This window comes from Lepidochelys kempii, chromosome 9, assembly GCF_965140265.1.
Source record: "Lepidochelys kempii isolate rLepKem1 chromosome 9, rLepKem1.hap2, whole genome shotgun sequence".
Lineage (NCBI taxonomy): Eukaryota > Metazoa > Chordata > Testudines > Cheloniidae > Lepidochelys > Lepidochelys kempii.
The window spans coordinates 29,804,280-29,826,696 of NC_133264.1; the positions used below are offsets into that span (position 1 = coordinate 29,804,280).

The 22,417-nt window shown below is 41.3% G+C and overlaps 1 long non-coding RNA gene across 1 annotated transcript in view; it reads left to right on the forward strand.

Moving 5' to 3' along the window:
- Window positions 1-13,656: 13,656 nt before the first annotated feature.
- The window catches only part of LOC140917283 (uncharacterized), a 67,591-nt gene continuing 58,830 nt past the window's right edge, over window positions 13,657-22,417 (forward strand). The window contains exon 1 of the long non-coding RNA XR_012160781.1: window positions 13,657-13,737. This is a non-coding gene — a long non-coding RNA (uncharacterized lncRNA). The remainder of the gene's footprint in view (window positions 13,738-22,417) is intronic.

Below are 22,417 nucleotides of genomic sequence, written 5' to 3' on the forward strand. Positions count from 1 at the left end.
GAAGATGGCCAGCTAGCATGATTCTGTCTACATGGCTGTGAGAACAATCTTAACCAGCGTTTGCCAACATTCACAAATGTGGGCTAGTTTGAATGGGTTTCAGGTGTATATTTCACTTACTAGAAAACTATTATAGCTGGCCCTCAAAACCCAGGTTTTCCCTATCCCACACTGTGCATAACATACAGCCTTGTTCTTTCTTCTGGAACCAGTTTCGTCCTTCATTCTGACTTGATGTTACCCTCTGTTTGATCATCTAAGACACAATGGTATAGGTGTTTGACAGCATCTCCATCTGTGTACCTTTGGGTTATTAATAACCAGCTGAGAGCTTTACAGGGTGAAATCAGGTGTAGTTTATGCTTAATGGGGTCTCTGATGGGTATTATAACGATCTTGCTTTTATGACAATCGTAGAACGGTACACTGTGGACAGCATGAAGTATATACATCTTCCCACATAAATCCATCCGTGCTTCTCAGTCCTGACCTGCATTATTCCTTAATATTCTATCCCAGGCTTATTTCTGGACAGAGATAAATAATATTGAAAAATTTCTCCAAATTATGTGTTGATTTCTATCTGTGGACAAATATCAAGGAGGGGCTAGATTGAAACCATTTATTTCCCACACAGAATTCTTTAAAGTCTGTAATATAGTACACAGTTTTCACATTTATCTTTTTATTTCCTTTTCATATTTTAATTTATGGCTACCCATATTTGTATCTATTGGGCCAGATTCTAAGGTGCTGTAAATTGGCATCACTCCAACGAAGTCAATTGAGCTACTTTGATTTATACCAGCTGAGAATCTGTCTCTTTCTCCTTCACCCTGAGCTGGCTTTTGGGAACATGAAAACCATAGTCCAGGGAAGCTCCTCTTTCGTGTGCTCTAATTGCACGGCAAACTAAACTTTAAAATAGCATCTGCTAGTGTTTGAGTGCACTGATAAAGTTAGAAGGGGAAGGAATCATTGAAGAACACCCGAGTCTCTGTGCTGTTGTGTCTGTCTTTAAGAAATATTTGGCCAGATCCTAAGTGGATGTAGATTGACATAGTTCTGTTGCCTTCAATGGAATTATGCTTATTGACAGGAGCTGTGGATATGTCCCACAATGTCCTCCTTTTAAAAATATCTCTGCCATTGCTCAGCCTTGCTGAGCCAAATGAATCAGTCTCTCTTTTCAACACTGATGTACAAATGGTTGAAAGGGGACACTTTCAACTGAATATGAACATTCCACATCAGGTTTTCTTTACGTGACAATAACACTGGGAAGTTTTGAATATTGAATTATTGACCTTTTTGTTTAATATTGAGCAAGATTTTTCTGGACAAAAATTAAAATCCATGTGCCTGATCCTGTTCCCACTGAAGTGAACGATAAAATTCCCAGTGCCTTCAGTGGGAACAGAATCAGGAACTATTATAATATTATTGCATTAATGATGTATTAAGTAATAATATATTTTAGCTCTTCAGTTACAACTGACTGCTGTTAGAATTTTGCTCGGAGGTAGGGAGGAGGTGGGAACCAGTAACTTTTGATGCAGTGAGGTAGCTTTTGTATTGTATTAACACCACATGGTTAGGCTATGGATTAATTGTGGGTTTGTGTAGCAATTACGCAGTTTCATCTCTTTGCATCTCCTTACTGTATATTTGTTGCCTGTGGCAGAGGCAACAGGAATCAAACCTGTATTGCATAATTTTTGGCTGAGATCTGCAAGTATTTAAATTTACTGGGTTATTTGTGTCCACTGCAGTTTAATTTGTGTTAGGTGGCATTTTCTTCCTTGCTATCAGAAATAACGAGCATATACTTGCCGAGTCTGGGTTCTAAATGGGACTTGCAACACTCTCCTTATGTCCCATCTAGTCTCCAGAGACTCTCTGAAGTTCACTATTGGGCTAGTTTATCAGCAAACAGCATCCATCTGGTTAACTGTAGCTGCTGGCCACCACTGGGGCGTACTTCAATCACAATTAACTTTATTCTAACAAATGTGTAATAAAGTTGCTTGATATGAAGTTAACCAGTGGCTTCCAGGCAGCTCTATTTAGTGACACAGCTCTCACAGGAAGTTTATCTAGAAGATCAGAGAACTGGAGGGGACACCAGATACAAGGTGGGACTTGGAGAAACATTAGGTTTCCCATAAAAGTTTTGAGTTGTTTTCCTACCTTGTGGGTAGAGTCTGTGAAGCCTTTTAGTCTGGGCACCACATAGTTTTGCTTCCTGGAGAGGATTTGCAAAAGGCTCTTCTTATTCAGATATGACCACTGAACCAAAATCTTGAAAACAAATATAAATATTAGCCTCCTTACACAGCTCTGCTAAACCTGATTAATTACTGTACACACAACAGAAGAAGTATATTAAAAAAAATCAGGTCCTGTCCCCTAAGATAGGTCTGTGTTTATTCTTGTTTTCTCACCAGATTTTGCTAACGTGTGCCAGCCAAAAACTCTTGAACAATGGAAGAATCAAAACATCAAAAATATCAAATATTCAAATACGATGCTTTTCCATTGCTGCTGTACTATTTTCTATTTCTGTATTATTAAAAATAAAGCCTTTGTTAATGAATGGAAAAAGATATCTGATATATATCTATCGTCATGAATTTTAAAATGTGTTAATGCTGTTGGAACTTTACCAGTCCCTGTGTCTCTTTTTCCTCATGAGCATCTCAATTTTCATCTGCTGTCTAAATTTGTTTTTTTCCCCATTTCTCTCTCTTCCTAATTTGCCAACTCAGATTTACTTATTACTTTGCTTTCTTTGCTCATATCCTGTGACATTTTGTCACTTCTTGCCCTAGTTTGTTACATGGGAGCATGAGAAAATAGTTTCTACTGAAACTGCTAAATATGTCTCTCATTTATTCAGCTGGTGGGAGAAGGAGAAGGAATATGGTTCAGCAGAGTAGCCTTTGTAAACCACAAGATTGTTTGTACTTTACCACGAGTACATGCTGAGATTTGAAGCATTTGTGTGATTTTTGTAAGTGGAGAGGTTGTAATTGAATTTCCTTGCTGATATTTTAAAAACTATGAATAGAAGAAAATAAAAGTTTAAATGTTTTATACATCAACAATCAAAAAATAATTTTAAAATCATGCAAGTTGACATGCTTGTGTAGACCTTTGTTTAAATAATTTGACCCAAGTGAAGGGTTTTGAAGATAAAGTAAAACTAGAACGTCCATAATCAATTTTAGGAAAAAGCAAGCCCACTAAAACTTTTCAATGGGTGAGTTTCACTCATTTCACTAGTGTCAAAGCAACTTTCTCAAATGAAACTTTGTTCAGAGTTTAAATTTAATTCTATGTGGATATGAACCAAAACCAAAACTTTGGATCTGAACACTTTCAGACACAGGAAAAGTTTGGAAAGAGATCTGAACTTCATAACTTGGGCCCATCTCTACTTATATTTAAAAAGAAACAAAATGTGGACACCAGTTCAGGAAAGCATGTATGCACATGCTTAAATCTGTTGCCTCTCGGGAGAGCACTTAAACATCAGCTTAACTTTAAGCATGTGCTTAAGTCCCATTGACTTCATTGGCTCTTAAGTCAAGCACTTGCTTAAGTACTTGGTCTGGATAGGGATGATTCCCTGAATTGGAAAAATAGAGTTAAGGTTGCTAACTAATAGCAGTGTTCTGTATTTTAACACATCATTTACAAAACCAGCACCTAAAACTAAATAAATTAATAGATAAGGACATCACAAACCTTACTATGCTCACATAGTAAACACTTTCTTTTAATCACAGAAACTCTGAATTTTCTCTCCAAATCAATGTATTGGGTTAAAGTTACCCATGACGGCACTAAAACAGGACTACCTAATGAAAACTGATTGTCTTCTTAAGACTGCTGAGAGCAAAAAGAAAAAAGTTACAGCAGGAAAGTGAACACTTTTTTTTTATTATTTTAAAAATTAATATTTGTTATTAAAAGAGCATCAGGTGGAGGTAAGAAATGCACTGGCAAAGAAACAGGAGAAAGCACAGAAGCAGAAACTAAGCCCTGGTCTACACTAGGAGTTGAGGTCGAATTTAGCAGCATTAAATCGATTTAACCCTGCACCTGTCCACACGAAGAAGTCCTTTTTTTTTACTTATAGGGCTCTTAAAATCGATTTCCTTACTCCACCCCCGACAAGGGGATTAGCGCTGAAATCGTCCTTGCTGGGTCGAATTTGGGGTACTGTGGACCCAATTAGATGGTATTGGCCTCCGGGAGCTATCCCACAGTGCTCCATTGTGACCGCTCTGGACAGCACTCTCAACTCAGATGCACTGGCCAGGTAGACAGGAAAAGGCCTGCGAACTTTTGAATTTCAATTTCCTGTTTGGCCAGCGTGGCAAGCTGCAGGTAACCATGCAGAGCTCATCAGCAAAGATGACCATGATGGAGTCCCAGAATCGCAAAAGAGCGCCAGCATGGACCGAATGGGAGGTACAGGATCTGATCACTGTATGGGGAGAGGAATCCGTGCTATCAGAACTCCGTTCCAGTTTTCGAAATGCCAAAACATTTGTCAAAATCTCCCAGGGCATGAAGGACAGAGGCCATAACAGGGACCCGAAGCAGTGCCACGTGAAACTTAAGGAGCTGAGGCAAGCCTTCCAGAAAACCAGAGAGGCAAACGGCCGCTCCGGGTCCGAGCCCCAAACATGCCGCTTCTATGATGAGCTGCATGCCATTTTAGGGGGTTCAGCCACCACTACCCCAGCCGTGTTGTTTGACTCCTTCAATGGAGATGGAGGCAACATGGAAGCAGGTTTTGGGGATGAGGAAGATGATGATGATGAGGTTGTAGATAGCTCACAGCAAGCAAGCGGAGAAACCATTTTTCCCAACAGCCAGGAACTGTTTCTCACCCTGGACCTGGAGCCAGTACCCCCCGAACCCAACCAAGGCTGCCTCCCGGATCCGCCAGGCAGAGAAGGGACCTCTGGTGAGTGTACCTTTTAAAATACTATACATGGTTTAAAAGCAAGCATGTTTAATGATTAATTTGCCCTGGCATTCGTGGCTCTCCTGGATATACTTCCAAAGCCTTTGCAAAAGGTTTCTGGGGAGGGCAGCCTTATTCCATCCACCATGGTAGGACACTTTTACCACTCCAGCCAGTAGCACGTACTCAGGAATCATTGTAGAACAAAGCATTGCAGTGTATGTTTGCTGGTGTTCAAACAACATCCGTTCTTTATCTCTCTGTGTTATCCTCAGGAGAGTGAGATATCATTCATGGTCACCTGGTTGAAATAGGGTGATTTTCTTAAGGGGACATTCAGAGGTGCCCATTCCTGCTGGGCTGTTTGCCTGTGGCTGAACAGAAATGTTCCCAACTGTTAGCCATGGGGAGGGGGCAGGGTGGAGGGGCTAGCCACGTGCTGGGGGGAGGCAAAATGCGACCTTGTAATGAAAGCACATGTGCTATGTATGTAATGTTAACAGCAAGGTTTACCGTGAAAGAGTGTACCCATTGTTCTAGAAAAAGTGTCTTTTTAAATACCACTGTCCCTTTATTTCTCTCCACCAGCTGCATGTGTTTCAAGGATCACAGGATCTTCTCCTTCCCAGAGGCTAGCAAAGATTAGAAGGCGAGAAAAACGCACTCGTGATGAAATGTTCTCTGAGCTCATGTTGTCCTCCCACACTGACAGAGCACAGACGAATGCATGGAGGCAGACAATGTCAGAGTGCAGGAAAGCACAAAATGACCAGGAGGAGAGGTGGCAGGCTGAAGAGAGTAAGTGGCGGGCTGAAGCTGAAAGGTGGCGGCAGCGTGATGAGAGGAGGCAGGATTCAATGCTGAGGCTGCTGGAGGATCAAACCAATATGCTCCATCGTATGGTTGAGCTGCAGGAAAGGCAGCAGGAGCACAGACCGCTGCTACAACCCCTGTATAACCAACCACCCTCCTCCCCAAGTTCCATAGCCTCCTCACCCAGACGCCCAACAACGCAGTGGGGGGGCCTCCAGCCACCCAGCCACTCCACCCCAGAGGATTGCCCAAGCAACAGAAGGCTGGCATTCAATAAGTTTTAAAGTTTTAAACTTTTAAAGTGCTGTGTGGCCTTGTCCTTCCCTCCTCCACCACCCCTCCTGGTGCTTCTCTCCTCCACCACCTCTCCTGAGCTACCTTCTAGTTATCCCCCTATTTGTGTGATAAATGAATAAAGAATGCATGAATGTGAAGCAACAATGACTTTATTACCTCTGCAAGTGGTGATCGAAGGGAGGAGGGGAGGGTGATTAGCTTACAGGGAAGTAGAGTGAACCAACGGGTGGAGGGTTTCATCAAGGAGAAACAAACAGAACTTTCACACCGTAGCCTGGCCAGTCATGAAACTGGCTTTCAAAGCTTCTCTGATGTGCACCGCACCCTTCTGTGCTCTTCTAACCGCCCTGGTGTCTGGCTGTGCATAACCAGCAGCCAGGCGATTTGCCTCAACCTCCCACCCCGCCATAAACATCTCCCCCTTACTCTCACAGATATTGTGGAGTGCACAGCAAGCAGTAATAACAGTGGGAATATTGGTTTCGCTGAGGTCTAAATGAGTCAGTAAACTGCGGCAGCGCGCTTTTAAACGTCCAAATGCACATTCTACCACCATTCTGCACTTGCTCAGCCTGTAGTTGAACAGCTCTTGACCACTGTCCAGCCTGCCTGTGTAGGGCTTCATGAGCCATGGCATTAAGGGGTAGGCTGGGTCCCCAAGGATACATATAGGCATTTCAACATCCCCAATGGTTATTTTCTGATCTGGGAATAAAGTCCCTTCCTGCAGCTTTTGAAACAGACCAGAGTTCCTGAAGATACGAGCGTTTTATGTCATGTACCTTTCCCGGCCATCCCACGTTGATGCTGGTGAAATGTCCCTTGTGATCCACCAGAGCTTGCAGCACTATTGAAAAGTACCCCTTGCGGTTTATGTACTCGGCGGCTTGGTGCTCCGGTGCCAAGATAGGGATACGGGTTCCGTCTATGGCCCCACCACAGTTAGGGAATCCCATTGCAGCAAAGCCATCCACTATGACCTGCACATTTCCCAGGGTCACTACCCTTGATATCAGCAGATCTTTGATTGCGTGGGCTACTTGCATCACAGCAGCCCCCACAGTAGATTTGCCCACTCCAAATTGATTCCCAACTGACTGGTAGCTGTCTGGCGTTGCAAGCTTCCACAGGTCTATTGCCATTCGCTTCTCAACTGTGACGGCTGCTCTCTTCTTGGTATTCATGCGCTTCAGGGCAGGGGAAAGCAAGGCACAAAGTTCCATGAAAGTGGCCTTACGCATGCGAAAGTTTCGTAGCCACTGGGAATCGTTCCAGGCCTACAACACTATGCAGTCCCACCAGTCTGTGCTTGTTTCCCGAGCCCAGAATCGGCGTTCCACAGCATGAACCTGCCCCATTAGCACCATGATGCATGCATTGGCAGGGCCCATGCTTTCAGAGAAATCTGTGTCCATGTCCTGATCACTCACGTGACCGCGCTGACGTCGCCTCCTCACCTGGTATCGCTTTGCCAGGTTCTGGTGCTGCATATACTGCTGGATAATGCGTGTGGTGTTTAATGTGCTCCTAATTGCCAAAATGAGCTGAGCGGCCTCCATGCTTGCCTTGGTATGGCGTCCGCACAGAAAAATGGCGCGGAATGATTGTCTGCCGTTGCTCTGGCGGAGGGAGGGGCGACTGACGACACGGCTTACAGAGTTGGCTTCAGGGAGCTAAAATCAACAAAGGGGGTGTCTTTACATCAAGGAGTATTTCAGGCAGGACTTCACGGAGGGTTCCAATAAGAAATGGTGCACCTAAGTTATTGTTCTTATTGGAACAAGGAGGTTAGTCTGGCCTCTGATTGATACATGGCTAGATTTACCTCGCTGCACCTTCTCTGTGAGTGACTGCAGTGTGACCTAGAGGAATGAGTCCCCTAGACAGGGGAGGAGGCAAATGAGTACAAAACAAATCTGGTCTATTTCTTGTTTTGACCCACTCCATCTATCTTTTACATCTTTGGCTGGCAGCAGACGGTGCAGAAGGACTGCATGCCATCCACATCTCATGGCTGCTCGGCAGAAGATGGTACAGTACGACTGCTAGCCATCCTCATCTCTTGCCTGCCCGGCAGAAGATGGTACAATACGACTGCTAGCCATCCTCATCTCTTGCCTGCCTGGCAGAAGATGGTACAGTACGACTGCTAGCAATCCATATCGCCTGCCTGCTCACCATAAGACGGTTCAATAGGACTGACTGCAGGACTAAAGAGAATGGCCTGGTCAAGTCACTCCAAATTTAGTCCCTGCGCCCATGTCTGCCCAGGCGCTCCCAGCCGACGTGGCCAGGAGCACCTCGGACATGACGATGACGGCTACCAGTCGTATTGTACCGTCTGCTGCCACAAGGCAAGGGGTTGCTGCTACTGTGTAGCAATGCCGTACCGCGTCTGCCAGCACCCAGGAGACATAGGGTGACGGTTACCTGAGCGGGCTCCATGCTTGCCGTGGTATGGCGTCTGCACAGGTAACTCAGGAAAAAAGGCGCAAAATGATTGTCTGCCCTTGCTTTCACAGAGGGAGGGAGGGAAGGGGGGCCTGACGATATGTACCCAGAACCACCCGCGACAATGTTTTAGCCCCATCAGGCATTGGGATCTCAACCCAGAATTCCAATGGGCAGCGGAGACTGCGGGAACTGTGGGATAGCTATCCACAGTGCAATGCTCCGGAAGTCGACTCTAGCCTCGGTACTGTGGAAGCACTCCGCCGAGTTAATGCACTTAATGCACTTAGAGCATTTTCTGTGGGGACACACACACTCGAATATATAAAACCGATTTCTAAAAAAACGACTTTTATAAATTCGACCTTATTCCGTAGTGTAGACATACCCTAAAAGAACCTGAAATCTGGTTGCTGCTTCCCAGCTGAGAATTTCTCCTGTGGCAGGGAAATCTCAGCTGCTATAAACTGACAGAGCTAGAGCTTATATCAACCAAACACCTACCCACAGCACAGGGGACAAGTTGGGGGCAGAGCACATCTTCACCCTGCCAATTCACAGCTAGCATTTAGTCCTTTAGAGACCATGGGCAGCTGTCAGAAACTAATGCAGCCTCTAGGCTGTTCTAACTTATGTTGTGGCTGGGGTAGCTTGAGGTTGGAGCTATGTAAAATCATTAGCATTTGCTTTGCAAGAGCTTGTTGACAAAATCTGAATTTCTGTGACAAAAAACAGGGCACATTTTTCCTGAAAAATTCCATATCAAATATTCCAGTTTTTCTAGCATTTATTCAGTTGCAAAACACCCGTCTGTTTCTAAGAAAAAGTGAAGTGAAAATGAAATATTTTGCTTTTTTGAAAAGCTCAATTTCCTCTCCTGTGTTTTCATTGCTAGTGAGAATTTTTCATTCAGTTTCCTGCATTTTGTTTACCTTGGACCAATGCCATAAGCCACTGGTGTTTTCTTCAAAATGTAAGAAATGGCTTGAGTACAAAACAGTCATACATGCAGGAGAGGCTACTAACTAATTAAGAATCAGGGTAACATTGCAGTAGGATTGGTCATCTTCCTTCATGTAAAATGGATTGTTCTTAAGCAGTGGGGCAGTCTGCTTTGAACCAATTTTCAGGAGGCTAGTAGATGATGGGATTGTAGGTATCAAGTGGCACCTTCATAGCTTTAATGATGAACAGAAGGTTCTCTTGATGCACAGAGTGGGGTGTAGTGGTGATGTTATCCTGTGGCTGGTTTTCAGGCTAGACATTAGCTTGCTTTATGTTCATCTGTCTGGAATCTGACAGTTAATTCATTTTCTCTTTAACACAGGCTAAAATTCTGGCACGAGATCTCGGGTGATATTCTGACCCCATTGAAGAGGATAGGAGTTTTGACATTGACTTCAATGTGGTCAACATTTCATCCTTACAGTTGACCTTTGTGGTTCAAATTCTGTGCAGACTTACTTCCAAGAAACCCCATTGGAGCTCACTGGGCTGTTGGGGGTATAAATCAGCTCTGAATTCAGCATGTGAAGTTGGATAGTCTAGTCTAATTTATTAGTAGCAAGATTAATAGTAGGATTCTGGGAGTGCTTAGAGGTTCCAGCTGCAGTGTCTCACTGGGTTAAAGTCAATGTGTGCACACCTGGCCAGTTAATGCTGTTTTATTTAAGGTTGTATTATTTAATGCTCTTTTTGCCTTTTCCTTGAACAAAATAAATGAGATATTTAAAAAGATAGGTCTAAAAAATTATGAATAAAGACAAAGAGGGTGAGCCTAAAATCCTTGGGACAAGTTCAGAATTGGTGTAAGATGGCATGACTTCATTATTGTCATTGGAATTGCACCTGCTGACAACAGAATTGGGCCCTTATCTATAAATATGCTTTCCAGACTAATTATGTTCATCCCTCTCTGGTTTATTATCATATGGATAGATAGCTGGTTAAATTAAGAAAGAGTGGCAGAAACACAGTACATTAATAAACTAAGTTTTCTGTAGGTGGAGATAAATGTACCTAACCCTGCCTATTGCAGTAATTCCCTTGCAAATAACAAGCAGTTAAAATAGTCAACATTATCTTGAAGGAAGCATCACTTTTTATAGTCTGATGAATGACATAAAACCAGTGATAGCCATCTATAGTAGTGCAGCCTCTATTGATCTTGAATCAAAACACAGCATGTGGGCATTGAACAGATAAATGGTGAGCTACTGTACAAATTGTCAAGTGGCTTTTCTTTTGTACAGAAAGCCATCTGTAGGCCAACCAATTTGGGGGGTGGGGGAGGAGGGAGAAGTCTAATGGGATACTGTAAAGATTAGTTTAGGACGCCATGTTATTTAATATCTTCATTAATGATCTGGAAGAATGAGCTACCAGCATGTTATTGAAATTTGCAGATGATATTAAATGGGGAGGTGCTGTGAACTCGGGTTAAGACAAAGAAATTAGTACCAAGGAACATAGAGAGATTAGAAACATGGACTGAACATGAGAACATGAGATTTTTCCTGGAAAAATGCACGCTAATATATCAGAGGAAGAGTAATTTGAACCATGTACTATACATTCAAGAGGAAGAAAAGCCCTGAGGAGCAGTAATTCTGAAAGGGAGTTGTGGGGATAATGGACAGCAAATTAGATATTAGTTTGGTGTGTGTTATGTATGACTCCACCAAATTCACGGCCATGAAAAACGCCTCATGGACTGTGAAATCTGGTCTTTTGTGTGCTTTCGCCCTATATTATATAGGGGAGAGCAGCATTTCTCAAATTGGGGGTCCTGACCCAAAAGGGAGTTGCAGGGTGGTCACAAGGTTATTTTAGGTTTCAGAGTAGCAGCCGTCTTAGTCTGTATTCGCAAAAAGAAAAGGAGTACTTGTGGCACCTTAGAGACTAACAAATTTATTTGATCATGAGCTTTCGTGAGCTACAGCTCACTTCATCGGATGCATTCAGTGGAAAATACAGTGGGGAGATTTATATACACAGAGAACATGAAACAATGAGTGTTACTATACACTCTGTAAGGAGAGTGATCACTTAAGATGAGCTAATACCAGCAGGAGAGCGGGGGGAGGAGGGGGAAGAAAACCTTTTGTAGTGATAATCAAGGTGGGCCATTTCCAGCAGTTGACAAGAACGTCTGAGGAACGGTGGGGCGGGGGGGGGGCGGGAATATACATGGGGAAATAGTTTTACTTTGTGTAATGACCCATCCACTCCCAGTCTCTATTCAAGCCTAAGTTAATTGTATCCAGTTTGCAAATTAATTCCAATTCAGCAGTCTCTCGTTGGAGTCTGTTTTTGAAGTCTTTTTGTTGTAATATTGCAACTTTTAGGTCTGTAGTCGAGTGACCAGAGAGATTGAAGTGTTCTCCGACTGGTTTTTGAATGTTATAATTCTTGACATCTGATTTGTGTCCATTTATTCTTTTACGTAGAGACTGTCCAGTGTGACCAATGTACATGGTTATTTTAGGGGGCCCACGGTATTGCCACCCTTACTTCTGCGCTGCCTTCAGAGCTGAGCGGCCGGAGAGGGGCGGCTGTTGGCCAGTCACCCAGCTCTGAAGGCAGTGTCCCGCCAGCAGCAGCACAGAAGGGTGGCAATACAATACCAGGCCACCCTTACTTCTGCCCTGCTGCTGGCGTTGGCTCTGCCTTCACAGCTGGGCTCCGGGCCAGCAGCCGCTGCTCTCCAGCTGCCCAGCTCTGAAGGCAGCACCACCGCCAGCAGCAGGGCAGAAGTAAGGGTAGCAGCACCGCAACCCCCCTACAATAACCTTGTGACCCCTTCCCACAATTTCTTTTTGCGTCAGGACCCCTACAATTACAACACTGTGAAATTTCAGATTTAAATTGCTGAAATCATGACATTTATGATTTTTTAAATCCTCTGACCTTGAAATTCACCAGAATGGACCGTGAATTTGGTAGGGCCCTAGTAATATGGTAACAAAGAAACCATTTCAACATCTTGGGGTTGCCGGGCCACAGGAACTATTGTGATACGGCCCTATGCTGGTGTGACATAAAGCTGTTATATTGCCTCCACCTAGGGTTTTGTCTTACAGAAGTGGAATGCTAAAGGAGCTAGTTAAGCTGGATTTACAGTTGATTTGCCCTACTTGAGTGGATCAGGCTGGGATAATTAGACCAGGTCTATTATCCATACATATGTCCAGGCCTCTCCTTTTCTTACAGTATATAAAAAAAAAACCCAAAGGTAAACCTTGTTCAGGATTTTCAAAGCAAATCAATGCATGCATAAACTAGAACAGGAATAAATTCCAGATCATAACAAATAGTACAGCTAGCAATGATGAGGCTATGACTAATCAAATTGGCTAGTGGAAATTTCCTTGTACTGCATTGTATCTGAGATATTATGGGGCAAAGAAAAACTGGCAAGGATAAAATTAGTATGAATGAAGCCTTTTAAAAAAGATCTCCCAAAACAAGGGAGTTAGGTAAAGAGATAGCATAAAGTCTTTATGACAATTTGATTAATTTTTAAGCTGAAAAAGGACACCAGAGACTTCTGATCATAACTTTCTTTATTTCATCACTTGCCCCTTTTCTTTTGTATAGAAAAGCCATCTTTTGTATAGAAAGCAAGACTTCTCCCTCCTCCCCCACCCCCCAAATTGGTTGGCCTACAGATGGCTTTCGATACAAAAGAAAAGGGGCAAGTGATGAAATAAAGAAAGTTATGATCAGAAGTCTCTGGTGTCCTTTTTCAGCTTAAAAATTAATCAAATTGTCATAAAGACTTTATGTTATCTCTTTACCTAACTCCCTTGTTTTGGGAGATCTTTTTTAAAAGGCTTCATTCATACTAATTTTATCACTTGCCCCTTTTTACCTTTGCCATTATTACAAGAAAGCTGGAAAAAAGCATTTGAAAAATGTAAGCTGCAGTATTGTCAACCTTGACCATTCAAAATCATGAGTCAGGCCTCCCGACATCACAAGATTGGCTTTAAAATGACATGGTTTGGAAAATAATAAAATTGGGGATACTTTGTTTTTGCCTTCTGATTTTTGAGTCTTTAGAAAACTTATTTTTAAAATGAAAACTGAGTTTCTTCTGTATTCATGATTCCAGGAGCTGGGGCATTAAAGGAAACACCAACTATCAAAAGACTAACAATATCATCACGACAGTGACCAATGCTGCCACTCTGGTGAGCAATCTATTTAAGCTATCAACTAAATCCACCATTTGTCTGGCTTTTTATTGTGTTTGTAAGAGGCTCATCATGAAGAATGAAGTTACCTTTTCATCCCCATATTATTCCATTTAGCTACAAAGAAAGTCATAGGACCCTAAACAGCAGAGTTTCTGCCTGAAATGTAAGATAACTCAGTCAGTCACTATGGAGGCACTTACGGAACTGACAGCATCTGATTAACCATGATTTTGTTGTTTCTTTTTCAGGCTGGAGAGAATTAAATTTGAGATTCAAAATTATTTTGGGTTAGATCATGCTTGTTAGGCACAGCCTAGAGTAAAGAGCCAGGCAGAACTATACCACCGTGGGGATGGGAGAAGCACTGGCAGGCAGATTTCCTCTCTGAACTCCACAGGGCATAGGACGATACCACCAGTCCTGATCTTATTGAGAGAAAGCCAGTGTTACCACTGAAAACAATCAAAGTTAGGTCCTTCCTTACTCTTCCTGCACTGTTAGTAGAGTAAAACACCACTGAGCCCAAATCTCCACTTCATTACTCCAGTGAAGTCAACAGAAAAATACGATTACACAACTGGTGTAAAGGAGTGGAGAAGAAGGCATACTGTCTTTGCAGCTAGCATGGTGCATGGATCTACAAAGCTTTTGTTAGCCTTTGTACCCCAAAAATTCCATTCAAAATTATCTGCAACCAAGACTTGCATAAGGAAGCCAACTCTACGAGTAATTTAATGGGGGAATAAATAGGCTGAGTCTCTCTTACTCCCCCCCCCCCTCCATCTGCAATAGAGAAAGCAGACCCCCCGCCATTTTATAAACTGGTTGGAGCTAATTGGACATATCTGCCATCATGACTTAATAGTAATTAACTCAAACCTTAATGCTGTGTTTTCATGTTTGAGTCTTAGATGACACCAGAATAGGCCAGGGTTCATGTGAAGTCTGCCATCCTTTTACACTGAGCATCATGTGGGAAAGGATTAGAGTCAGTGGAACATTCTCAGTGTCGGAGATGAGCCTAATAGGTTCAGTGTCACCAAAACCAAACATATTCAAAAGCCTGTCAATAGTTTGGGTATTTTGTCTAACTAACCTCCTAGTGAGACAGTGAGTTTTGGCCATTCCTGGAAGTATAACCCTTGAAAATAATACTTCAATGAATGGCGTTTCTCTTTCAGATCATTCCTTGTAGATGAGGAACATAGGAATACAGGAATTTACAAAATTAGTGTCTATTCTTTGATTTTCCACATTCAGCCCAACTTTGCTGCTGCTTCTTTTTCCCCCCACAAAACTGAAGGATGAACTTAAACTCCCAGAATAAGAAAAAGAAAGAAAGAGAGAAAACATTAATGGTCACATGCAGCATAATACGACTAACAATACTACGGTACTTAGTCATAATGTGTTTACTAGTCACTAACTTGCAGTTAAAAATCAACTCCAGCTCCACACTAGAAGAAATTGCAGGTCAATAGGTTTTCACTTGCAGATGCTTCTGCAAATGCCTCATGCAGGTTGTATCATTTAGAGATTGTTGAAAAGTGGATTAACATGAGAGACCTTTTATGGGACAATGGAGAAACAATGTGCTGCTGACCCACTATCTGCACGACCTACCCTCCTCCTGCTTTCCTTTTGTCTCTATTTCTTCTCTAATTTCCAGGAAGGTGAGAAAGACATTGTAACAGGCTTAATCTTTCTCGCTTGAATTTTGTTTCTACTGGCCTTAATTAACCTCTCCCTAGGTTCACAAAATTTGTGATTATAATTTTTTTTTTAAAATCTGGCACTTACTCACCAGGCAGGTTTTCTCATAACTCTACTTGAAATCCCACTATTACTGTCTTGAACTCATATTGTTTGCTCCAGTGGCCCATCTTAGTAATTTATCCCATATCTCCATTTTCCCCTTATGCAAAATACAATTATTTTAACTCCTTTAATTGTTTTTCATTTCCTACATTATATGTTTTTCTATTTTCCCGAGATATCTTTTCATCTTAGATAATTGACTGGAGAACATTTCTCTGGATCTTTAATTCACTGTATCTATTCTAAGTTGACTAATATTGTACACTATATAATAAAGAAATATTTTCATCCTAAATTTTTAAAAATGGCAAGTATTTGGGGGTTCCTCGTTTTTGGTTGCTCAGCTTATCTGCAATTGAGGCACCCACATTTTGTGGACATTTTTGAAATATTAGGTCATAAATAATGTATGTTGAATGTTGTTATGTAACTGAAAGGCTATTTTGTGACTCTGTTTTCTGTGGACTACACCTTTAAATGTAGAGGGGTTTCCCTGCCTGGTATAGGAACCCCTATCATGTATTTCAGTTGATATGCAGAACGTTCTAGAGTGAGTCATGGCATCTTTTCACTGTTTCTCATAGTGGATATATATATATATATATAGAGAGAGAGAGAGAGAGAGAGAGAGAGAGAGAGAGAGAGATGAATCTGAACTAAAAGCCAGTTAAACTGATTTATTTATTGAGCAAGGGAAAACATAAAGAACTCTGGGAAAAAGGATGGAACCATAAAAGAGAGCTTAGAGAAACTGAAATACTAGTGAAAAGGTTTCCAGGTTAAAGAGAATAATAGAAAGGGTAAATATAGTCACTTATGGAAATATGAAAAATTTCAAATTTAATGACAAAGAAGGAAGAATTTGAAGCATATGATAGGTTCAAAGACTTGAGCAAAACTTGTGAGGAAAATGTCATTTGCAATGCTCAAAGCCTTATGTTTTCCACAGGAACCTGGTGAAATGGGGATAATTTAACAAAGATGCTTTAAAATTATGTATCAAAATCACAATTTCCAGCCAAATGATATGTTTCCTATGAGTAAATAAATGGAAAGAGAAATGTCTTTACGCTTCTAGGCTGTCTGAAAAAGCTTTCCATTACCTACCATTTTAGTAAAAAGAAAAGGAGTACTTGTGGCACCTTAGAGACTAACCAATTTATTTGAGCATAAGCTTTCATGAGCTATAGCTCACTTCATCGAAAGCTTATGCTCAAATAAATTGGTTAGTCTCTAAGGTGCCACAAGTACTCCTTTTCTTTTTGCGAATACAGACTAACACGGCTGCTATTCTGAAACCTACCATTTTAGTAACCTTCTATGAGAGGTCCTTAGGGATTATTTTTTATGGGCATAAAGAAGACTCACTTAAGACAGAGGCTGATGAGCATTATTTATACAAAGAGACTGACCACAAAATAAACTGTGGTTACAGATGTAGTGCCTGAGTCAATAAAGAAAAACGCTCTGCAGGTTAGAAAGTACCTCTGCCAACTTACCATTTGTGGGAAGAAAGGCCCAATCACAGGCAAATAAAATGACATAATTAATCACACCCCAGGAGATATGAACATTGATAAACCCTTATTACAGTTGCTCGGGGACATAGCATTGACCAGAGCAATGTTTCTTCTAAAAGCTACAGAAAGTAATAAAAGGGGATATGCCTATTATGAACCATGAGAGTGCAGACAAAATTCCACTGAGAGGAATCCACTGTCCGTTGAGGGTCAAGTTGGAACTGTATAGCACAATCCAATCTAGTTACAATAAAAATAGGGATTATTGGATGGTCATTAGCTATATTATAACTGGAACATATCATGGAACAAGTGACTCTTTTGTGGGAGGAGTGGGAGACATCTTCATAGATTTTAATTGTGATGTCATTCCAGGCATAGGCAAAGGCACAGAAGAAGGTTTGTTCTCAGCAAGAAAAACATCACACTAGTAAAAGGAAAAATTGTTCTTCCTGGGGAAAAAATATTTAATAAGGCTATTTGTTTTCTGGCCCTATAACTCATGCTGAGTTATTCTATAGTGACAACTTATATAAAAGACATTCTCTGATTGCATTACTTTTTATACTAACCTGTGTTCACAATTTATCAAATTCCTTCTGAAAATCTAACTATATAATATCCAGTGAATCCCTCTAATCTACCATGTCAATCATATCCTCAAAGAATTCCAAAAACTTATACACAATCTCCTCTTCCTGGAACCATGATGGCTGTCATTAATCAAACTCTACTTTTCCAACTATTCCCACCGTTGGCCCCTTGAAAATAGTTATTAAAATTTTATCCTGAGAGTTAAGAAATAAACCTAACTGCTTGTATGTAATTTTGTAGTATATTTCTGAATCTGAATCATGCCCATGCTTGTAACACAAACACGGCTTTTTAGACTTTTTAAATGATAAAGTTATGTTCCAATCCTCAAGGATATCTTCTGAACTCAAAACCCCAAGGAAACACTTATAAAATTTCAGTGAATTCAATCACAAATTCATTTAGCACAGCTGGATATCTCTTGTCTAACCAGGTTGTCTTTTTAGTTTTAAGACCCTTTTTAATAAATATTTTCTACAGAAGATATACACTTAATTGATTAGTTATGAATAATTAGAGAGGGGCACTCTCTCAGGATGTACTTAGTGTGTTTTCAGTGTAGACATCCAAAATGTCTACTCATATAAGGCCAAAGGGCTGAGGGCTGGTCTACAGACAGTTTTTGTACTACTCTAATTATACTGGTATAGAAATAGGTAATGAAGTACAACTCTCTTGTTTGGACATAGTTATACTGAGATAGATAGATATATTGGTATAGCTTATTCCTGTAAATTTACACTACAGAGAGTCTTCTCTTTCTCACCCAATTACTTCCCCATCCCCAATCCATTTGATGGCCCAACATTCTATCTAGAACCCCAGTGTCATTGCAACTCCACCACTACCCCCCCCAGTAAAAGACACAAAGCTCTCGGGTGCAGTGCTCTCCTTCTGCCTTACTTGGGGTGTAATTCTTTCAGAAAGGAATGCTTTTGCCTCAGTTTCACAGTTAATTTTTTGCTTTTGCTGATGTTGCTGGCCCAGGCAGTATTTATATAGCCACTCTTTACCATGACAACATTCATGTTTTCCTAGAATTTCACCTCTGGTCCTGATGTTAACGAGGTCCTACAGCAACAGAAAAATTTTCTCATCCAACCTTGGTGATGGAAGGATATTTTAACACTGTGTCACTGTGGGGAGCAGGAGCTTTTCCTTTTGTCCCTGTCTTTCCCTTCCCAACAGTAGCAGAACAGTTTTATGTATGTTAAAGCATCCTTTTCCTTATAAAAATCTACTTCTAGTTGTAACTACAGATCTATGGCCACCAAGGACTTCACAGTCATCTCTATGCTTTGCATGACGGTCATTCATAACATCCTGACAAAAGCAGGAAGAAAGCCCAGATTCATCTACTTTAGAAAACAAAGATGCTTCTACCATATTAACCTAATGAAAATCTTTAGCTGTTAACAATATAGAACCTGTGACACACAGTTAAGCAGTTCTGATTTTGTCCACTTAGAGGGCATTAGTACATATGTACCTGAAATAGTTCATTACAATATATTTTTTTAAATCTCCTGCTCTATATACACGTTCCTGTACTCTGTTTGATAAAAGAATTTCTTTGCCTAAGAAAACACTTTCCTTTTATCTACTTTCTTCCCACCAGCAGCTTATCATTTGGATATTATTTATTTGTTGTTTTCCACCTCAGACAATATTGTTTCCCACCCCAGACAAAGTTCCCACTTTGGACTTCAGCCCACTTCAGCTTTCATCCCTCCTTTGGCTGTACTATTTCTATGTTACCTCAAAATTACGGGAAGGCCCTGCCATTCTGTAAGCAGAGAATGGCAAGCAGAGCTGATGATAAGGTGGTGATTGAGTACTCAACTACTTAAAATTGTTCCAGTAACAAAATATTTTTTTCTAAGATAAAGATTAAAAATACTTTAAAAGATGCCATAACAAAAACTAAATTGTCACATAATCCAAGCCCATTCATATCAAAATATACTGTTGCACAGTAAATTGTGGAGAATTACCTCATCTGCTACAAATCATGTATCGTGAATAAATCATGACAGCAGTGAAGCAACACCAGCAGCATTGTACACCTGCTTTACCCTGGTTCTGTTTTAGCCTGCAGTTAAGGATATTTGTCTTCTAAGTGTGTATAGGATCAGCTTTCGGAGGTCTGGGTTGAAAGTGAGGTCTGGGTTGTCAGAGCAAGACATATAAAAACCTGCCACCTGTTGTGAAAGGAACTAAGCACATCTTGAAAACTTTTCAGTTAAGTGTTCTTTTGTTTGGCTAAATCAAACGGCCTGTTGTAATTTAATTTCAAAACACTGCTTGTCCTGGTCACTTGTACATAATTCACAGAGACTTTTCTAAAAAGCTTGCCTGGCTAGAAACTTTTCAATCTTCACTGTGTATTTTCACACCTACAAACACAAGATCTGTGAAAGAAGGCTTGATATAAGATCAGATTAATCATTGCTTTAGAGAGAATTAGCTGGAGATTTGAAAATGTAATTAATGAATAAGAACCTTTTTTTGCATCATCTTAGAACTCGAGGATCAACAAATATGCTGATATTCTCTATGTAGAAAAAATGTGTGAAATTCTCTGTGTGGCTTCTTCTGGTATAGTGGGATGGAACTTCTTCCACAGGAGCCGTTACAAATACAGAGACTATTCAGCTTAGAAAAGAGACAACTAAAGGGGGTGTCAAGGTTCCTCCCCCACTCTGAACTCTAGGGTACAGATGTGGGGACCTGCATGAAAAACCTCCTAAGCTTATCTTTACCAGCTTAGGTCAAAACTTCCCCAAGGTACAAAATATTACACCCGTTATCCTTGGACTGGCCGCTACCACCACCAAACTAATACTGGTTACTGGGGAAGAGCTGTTTGGACACGTCCTTCCCCCCAAAATACTTCCCAAAACCTTGCACCCCACTTCCTGGACAAGGTTTGGTAAAAAGCCTCACCAATTTGCCTAGGTGACTACAGACCCAGACCCTTGGATCTTAAGAACAATGAACAATCCTCCCAACACTTGCACCCCCCCTTTCCTGGGAAATGTTGGATAAAAAGCCTCACCAATTTGCATAGGTGACCACAAACCCAAACCCTTGGATCTGAGAACAATGAAAAAGCATTCAGTGTTTTACAAGAAGACTTTTAATAAAAAATAGAAGTAAATAGAAATAAAGAAATCCCCCCTGTAAAATCAGAATGGTAGATATCTTACAGGGTAATTAGATTCAAAAACATAGAGAACCCCTCTAGGCAAAACCTTAAGTTACAAAAAAGATACACAGACAGAAATAGTTATTCTATTCAGCACAATTCTTTTCTCAGCCATTTAAAGAAATCATAATCTAACACATACCTAGCTAGATTACTTACTAAAAGTTCTAAGGCTCCATTCCTGATCTATCCCTGGCAGAAACCAGCATACAGACAGACCCAGACCCTTTGTTTCTCTCCCTCCTCCCAGCTTTTGAAAGTATCTTGTCTCCTCATTGGTCATTTTGGTCAGGTGCCAGCGAGGTTACCTTTAGCTTCTTAACCCTTTACAGGTGAGAGGAGCTTTCCCCTGGCCAGGAGGGATTTCAAAGGGGTTTACCCTTCCCTTTATATTTATGACAGGGGGTTATGATAGAGGTCTATAAAATCATGAGGTGTGGAAAAAGTGAATAGGAAAGTGTTATTTACCCCTTTATATAATACAAGAACTAGGAGTCACCTGGTGAAATTAATAGCAGGTTTAAAACAAACAAAAGGAAGTACCTCTTCACACACTTCAGTCAACCTGTGAAACTCATTTCCAGAGGATGTTATTAAGGCTAAAAGTATAACTGGGGAAAAAAAGAGAATTAGATAAGTTTATGGAGCATAAGTCCATCAATGGCTATTAGCCAAGATAGTCCGGGATGCAATCCTATGCTTTGTGTGTCCCTAAACTTCCAACTGCCAGAAGCTTCTGGCACTGGTCACTATCAAAGACAGAACACTGAGCTAGATGGATCATTGGTCTGATCCAGTATGTCCATTCTTATGTTTCAAATAGCTTAGTTGTAGGCATTGGCTCAAGGCCAGTGTGCATCTCTAATAGTAAACCTTACTGTACTGTGAGGCAACAAACTGAAAGCTGAGGTGAAAATTACAGCCAAGTGGAGGAGAGGGGAAATAGGGTTTATAAAGTGTAAATAATTAAACTAGAAGGAAGAGTGGAGTTGCCTTTAAGACAGGCCTAGAATAGTGGCCAAACTTACTGATCTCCGAGCCACTTACGACAATCTTCAGAAGTTCGAGAGCTGGGATGTACCTACACCTGAAGCCCCGATCTCCCCCTCTCCGCTGGGCAGAAGCTTCTATCCCACCACCTCGCTGCAAGGCAGAGGTCCTGAGCTTTCACCCCACCCCCAATCTGGTAGGTGGAGAATGAGGGGGAAGTGCTTTGTGAGCCGCACTTTAACTGTAAAAAAGCCACATATGGCTTGCGAGCCACGGTTTGGCCACCCCTGGGCCGGATCCTTGGCTGGAAAAGGTCAGCAGAGCTCCTTTTACTTCAGTGAAGTTTCACCAATTTATTTCAGCTGAGAATCTGGCCCTTATGTCCTCTTGAATGGCTAATGTCCTTAAATTTGCTTGGAGGGGTGAGGATCACCTTGATATGCTCTGTTCCACATTTACGGATGGTCTGGTCCAACTCCACTGACAGCATGGGTGTCTTTCCATTGTTTTTAATGGGAGCTGGTTGAGGCCCAGAATGAGGTAA